The sequence below is a fragment of the Ambystoma mexicanum genome, chromosome 3p, assembly GCF_040938575.1.
Source record: "Ambystoma mexicanum isolate Mex_15411 chromosome 3p, UKY_AmexF1_1, whole genome shotgun sequence".
In the NCBI taxonomy this organism is placed as follows: Eukaryota; Metazoa; Chordata; class Amphibia; order Caudata; family Ambystomatidae; genus Ambystoma; species Ambystoma mexicanum.
The window spans coordinates 101,757,904-101,762,864 of record NC_090925.1 but is presented as its reverse complement, the minus strand read 5'-3'; positions in this window follow the sequence as shown (position 1 = coordinate 101,762,864).

The following is a 4,961-nucleotide window of genomic DNA, read 5'->3' as shown; positions in this document are numbered from 1 at the left end:
AGGACACTGTCCGTGGAGCGAACAGGGAAGTGTGTCCGTGGACCGAAAAGATATCATGAATTTTCTTTGACCTACTTTTTCGTCATTTTAAAAAAAAACTACTGGATGGATTTTCACCAAATTTGCAAAAGCACGCTTTCGGGACCAAGCCGCTGCTCCTGGTCCACATTTGGTGAAAATCCGTCCAGCGGTTTGGGCTGTAGACGCAAGCAAAAAATGCTTTCCATTCAGTCTATGGGAAGAAAAAGTGTTGGGACCCCCCCTATAACTTTGCCCCCCATGGACAAATCCTCACCAAACTTTGCAAAATAATTCAGAGTGACCCAAATACTTTTTATGCAAAGTTTGGTGAGGATCCGTCCAGGGAGAGCAAAGTTATACGCCTACATGGCCACTACCGTGTGAATAAGCCGCAAGTGGTGCGGCGAAACGCGTCGACTGTCTTTGGGAGAGCCGGTATTGATGACGGCTACACATATGGTGCTATGATGTGGAACTTATTTTTGAGTTAAATAAAGAAGAAATGTCCAATGATTTCGGAATACTGGGCGGAGTTTTTATACGCACGGAAAGGCGAGTGCTCCTCACTGACTAGCGAGGCTGCTAAGTCTTGGAGAAACATATATATATATATATATATATATATATATATATATATATATATATATATATATATATATATATATATATATATATATATATATATGTCGCTTTGGTAATATATATAAATATATATATAGGGTTTTGGGCGGTTTGGGTTGGGTGGGGGGTTGCGGGGGGTTTCCCCCCGCATATATGTTACAATTGACCTTCACAATTCGGTCAATTGTGAAAAGGTCAATTGTCATTCGAACAGCTGTAATACGAACAATTCGTATACAACTGCAACATGGACATCTAGCATCACAATATGTATATATTGGGATTTCAGCTTGTACCAGTGTTATGTGGGTGTCTCATTGTAGTTGACAACTTTTTATAGGGTTGTGGTACATCATTGTGGCATGAGAGAATGACTTGGAAACTATGTGGGTTTAGTATATCCTGCCGAGTTTAAGGCATGGATGAGTTGGGGTGTCAAGAAATCAGTTTTACTATGATTTTACAAATGGTGTGGGTATGCTTCTGTTGAATGGTATGGTATCACACAGTGTGTTTCATGGAGTATCCAGAGGAATAGGCAACTGCAGCGCCTGCTGGATGGTGTGAGGTAGTTGGAGATGCATGGTGTATATCGTTACTGTGTGTTTTGCCTGCTTATGGTGTAGTGTTCAGTTGGAAAAGACTGCATTTGTAGTTTGCTGATTGAGAATGGCTCCAGGTGGGTTAAACTAAAGATCCAGTGGCGAATGCTGTTACTGAATGGAAGCATTCTCTTTAGTTAGAGTTACGGATGAAGATTGGTGCCTCGTATCTTCCTGTGTGGAAGTGAAAAGTGATAGAGGAAGCTTTCTTTTTTAAAAAAATTAATATTTATTGTGTATTAGTTAATTACAAACTTTCAGCACATCAAAATACAAAGTACACATAATATAAAACCACACATACCTTCAAATAATAAAAGGGTAGACCTGTACCTTTCCTTTACAAAAAAGACTTAACAAATATCATATAACAACTCTATAACAAAAACTTCTTTTGAGCTTCTTTCCATATGGTATGATATGATATGGTATGATATGATATGGCATTTATAACGCGCCGATACACAAGTGTTTCAAGGCGCGACGAGGCAAGGGGGGGACAAAGGGAGGACAAAACAACGATCCTACTAGGCCAGGTGTGATTCAGATCGCGCAAGTGCATGGGAAGGGGGGAAAGGAAAAGTGCGCAGGGGGAAGGGAGAGGGGAAAAGTGCAGTGCATGGGAAGTGGAATAAATATGACACATAACAGCCAGCTAGTGGCAAGTGCAAAGAAGTGCAGACGTAAGTGCTAGTAGGGGGGGATTGAAGGGATACAGGAAACGGTCCCAAGTGCAGGGGTTTCCAGGGAGGCCGTGCAGGTGGGTAATTGATGGGGCCTGGGCCAGAGATCAAAAGGGTGGCACAGGTAGCAAGTGCAATTACGGTCAGGAATTCAGCAAGGAAGAGGAGGAGAGTAAGCAGAAGCAAAGAGGAAGGTTTTGGGGTATTTCCAGAACCAGAGATGGTTCTCCTCAAGTTTCATGGAGGCAGGAAGGATGTTCCAGAGAGAGGCCCCTGCTGAAGAGAGTAATCTGCCACCAACTTGTTGCTTGGAGAAGCGACTGACCCTGAGGGAGTTGAAGGCAGATGAGCGAAGAGCTCGAGAAGGGAGCTATTTAGGTAGAGAGAGTTGAAGGTATTTCGGTCCCAGACCACAGAAGGCCTTGTGTACAATGCAGAGGGTTTTGAACTTAATCCTCGCAGCCACTGGGAGCCAGTGCAGAGATTTCAGTCCTGGAGAGATACGATCCCAGGGCTTGAGGCCAAGGAAAAGTCTTGCAGTCCTGTTCTGGATACGTAGCAGAGGGCGGAGAGTAGAGGCAGGCAGATTTAGATAGAGGCTGTTACAGTAGTCCAGCTTGGAGAGGACCAGGGCTCTGGAGACAGTGAGCTTCTGGGGGAAGGAGAGGAAAGGAAGAATACCTCTAAGGAGGTGCAGCTGGTAGTGTGACTTCTTGGAGACCTCAGCGATGTGAGGGGAGAAGGAGAGTGCAGAGTTGAAGATGACCCTGAGGTTTTTAGCCTTGGAGGTGGGAGTGGGAGGAGGGCCAAGAGAGGCCAGCCACAGAGCTACAGGGAAGGAGGGAGTGGGTGTGCCAATGAGTAGAATCTCAGTCTTACTGCCATTAAGACAGAGGTCGTTGGTGCAACATCATTCCTGAATCGGCAGACAGACAGTCAGAGATGACGGAAGGCGAGGAGGAGGCTGAGGGTAGCCTGAAAATGAGCTGGGTATCATCCGCATAGCACTGAAAGTTTGGACAGAGAGTGGCGATGCGGTGAGCAAGGAGTGCCAAGTATTGGTTGAACAGCCAGGGAGAGAGGTTAGATCCCTGGGGGACACCACAGGTAGAGAAAAAGATGTTGGAGAGGAAGGACCCAAGTTGGACCTGGGAGGGTCGGTCAGAGAGGAAAGAAGTCAGCCACGCCAGAGCCTGACCAGTGATACCCAGGTTATCACAGAGACGGTTGAGCAGGATGGCATGGTTGACCATTTCAAAGGCAGAAGAGAGATCAAGCAAGATAAGAACACAAAGGGGTGTTAGAGTGGAGGTTGGTGAGCAGGTCTTCACGGATGTTCAGGAGAGTAGTTTCTGTGCTTCTGGCAGCTCTAAAGCCAGACTGATGGTCATGAAGACAACCAACAGATTCAGTGTGGAGATTGAGCTGGGAGATGGCCAGTTTCTCCAGGAGCTTACCCAGGAAGGGAGTGATGGAGATTGGGCGATAGTTAGCCGGGCAGGAGGAGTCGGCAGAGGGTTTCTTAAGAAGAGGGCGCACAAGGGAGTGCTTCAGGGGGATGGGAAGACTCCAGTGGCGAAGGAGTGATTGCAGAAATCTGCCAGGACAGGCGCCAGGGAGTCGATATGATCATTGGTAGTTTTGGAGGAACAGGGGTGAACCTGTTTCGACGAGACTTTCATAGATCGTACTTGTCTAGAAACCTCGTCTGGAGAGAAAAGGGGAAAGGCAGAGAAGGAGGTAGGAGGGGTGTCAGCAGAAGGGCCGGAGGAAGTGCAGGGAATAGCGGGAGGGGGGTGAGAGAGGGAGAGTGAGGACAGGATGTACCGAGTTATTGAAATGAAGTGAGAAGCCAGTTCCGTGCAGGGGCCTGGGAAGGGACAGGAGAGGTAGAGATTGCGGCAGAATTGGCCAGTTCCTTGCAGATTTTAAAGAGTTCAGCCGAGTTGTTAGATGCCGCAGAGACGCGGGCTTGGATATGGGCTCTCTTCTTGGTGAGGACGGAGAGCCGGTATTGCCTTTGTATCAGGCGGCATGCCAGTTTGTCAGAGGATGAACCTGAAGCACGCCATTTCCTCTCGGCAACCCTACACTTGCGTTTAAGGGTGACGAGGTCTGAGTCATACCAGGATTTACACTTGGCTTTGGGCTTCAGGCGGATTCTCATGACAGGTGCAAGGATAGCGAGAGCATCCTTGAACATAGAAGTGCAGAGTGTGGAGAGGGCTGTGTCAGGGTGGGAGTCAGCCAGGGGGTGAGTAGGGGGTGAGAAGGTGGCGGCGAAAGCCTCCACCGACACACGCTTCATGGGTCGAGTGACCGAGAAGGTGGGTGGCAGAGAAGGAGGTGGCTTGGCCTGCGGAGTAGGGAGGGTGAGGTGGGGGGATAGGAGAAAGTGGTCACTCCAAGAGAGAGGAGTGGAGAGAGGGACAGAGAGGGGAAGGTCTGAAGAGATCAGAACATCAAGAGTGTGCCCTGCAGAATGAGTCGGGCATGAGGGGAGAATGGTGAGTGTGAGAGAGTCGCAGAGGTCACGAAAGAGTTCAGAGGGGGGACAGGAGACATCCAGGTGGTTATTGAAGTCTCCAAGAAGGAGGAGTTGAGTGGTTACATTCAGCACCCAATAAGGTAGCCCAAAATTGTCCATTTCTAATGTCTTCTATCTGTGTGATATCATTTACATAGCCCTTATTATAATGTGTTTTTAAAAATTATACAATCCGTCAATATGTGTCGTCTGGTCTCAACCTTTGAGTGACAAAGTCTGTGATAGCAATCTGATTCTTGATTTTGCATCCATGTGGCCATGAATTCCATTGTAGGCAATACATTTAATCTCAGCTGCAATATGAAGTGTTTAAGTTCCGGGGTACATACCTTTGTGAGATAACTACGTGGTTGGCTAACAATGAAACTCTGGTACGAAAATTCTCTATATCTTTTCTTAACATGCAATAAATCTACAATTCTGGCCATACACCATGCTCCTGATTTCTTTTTTATTATCACTTTATAATTTGGGTTAATATCACTG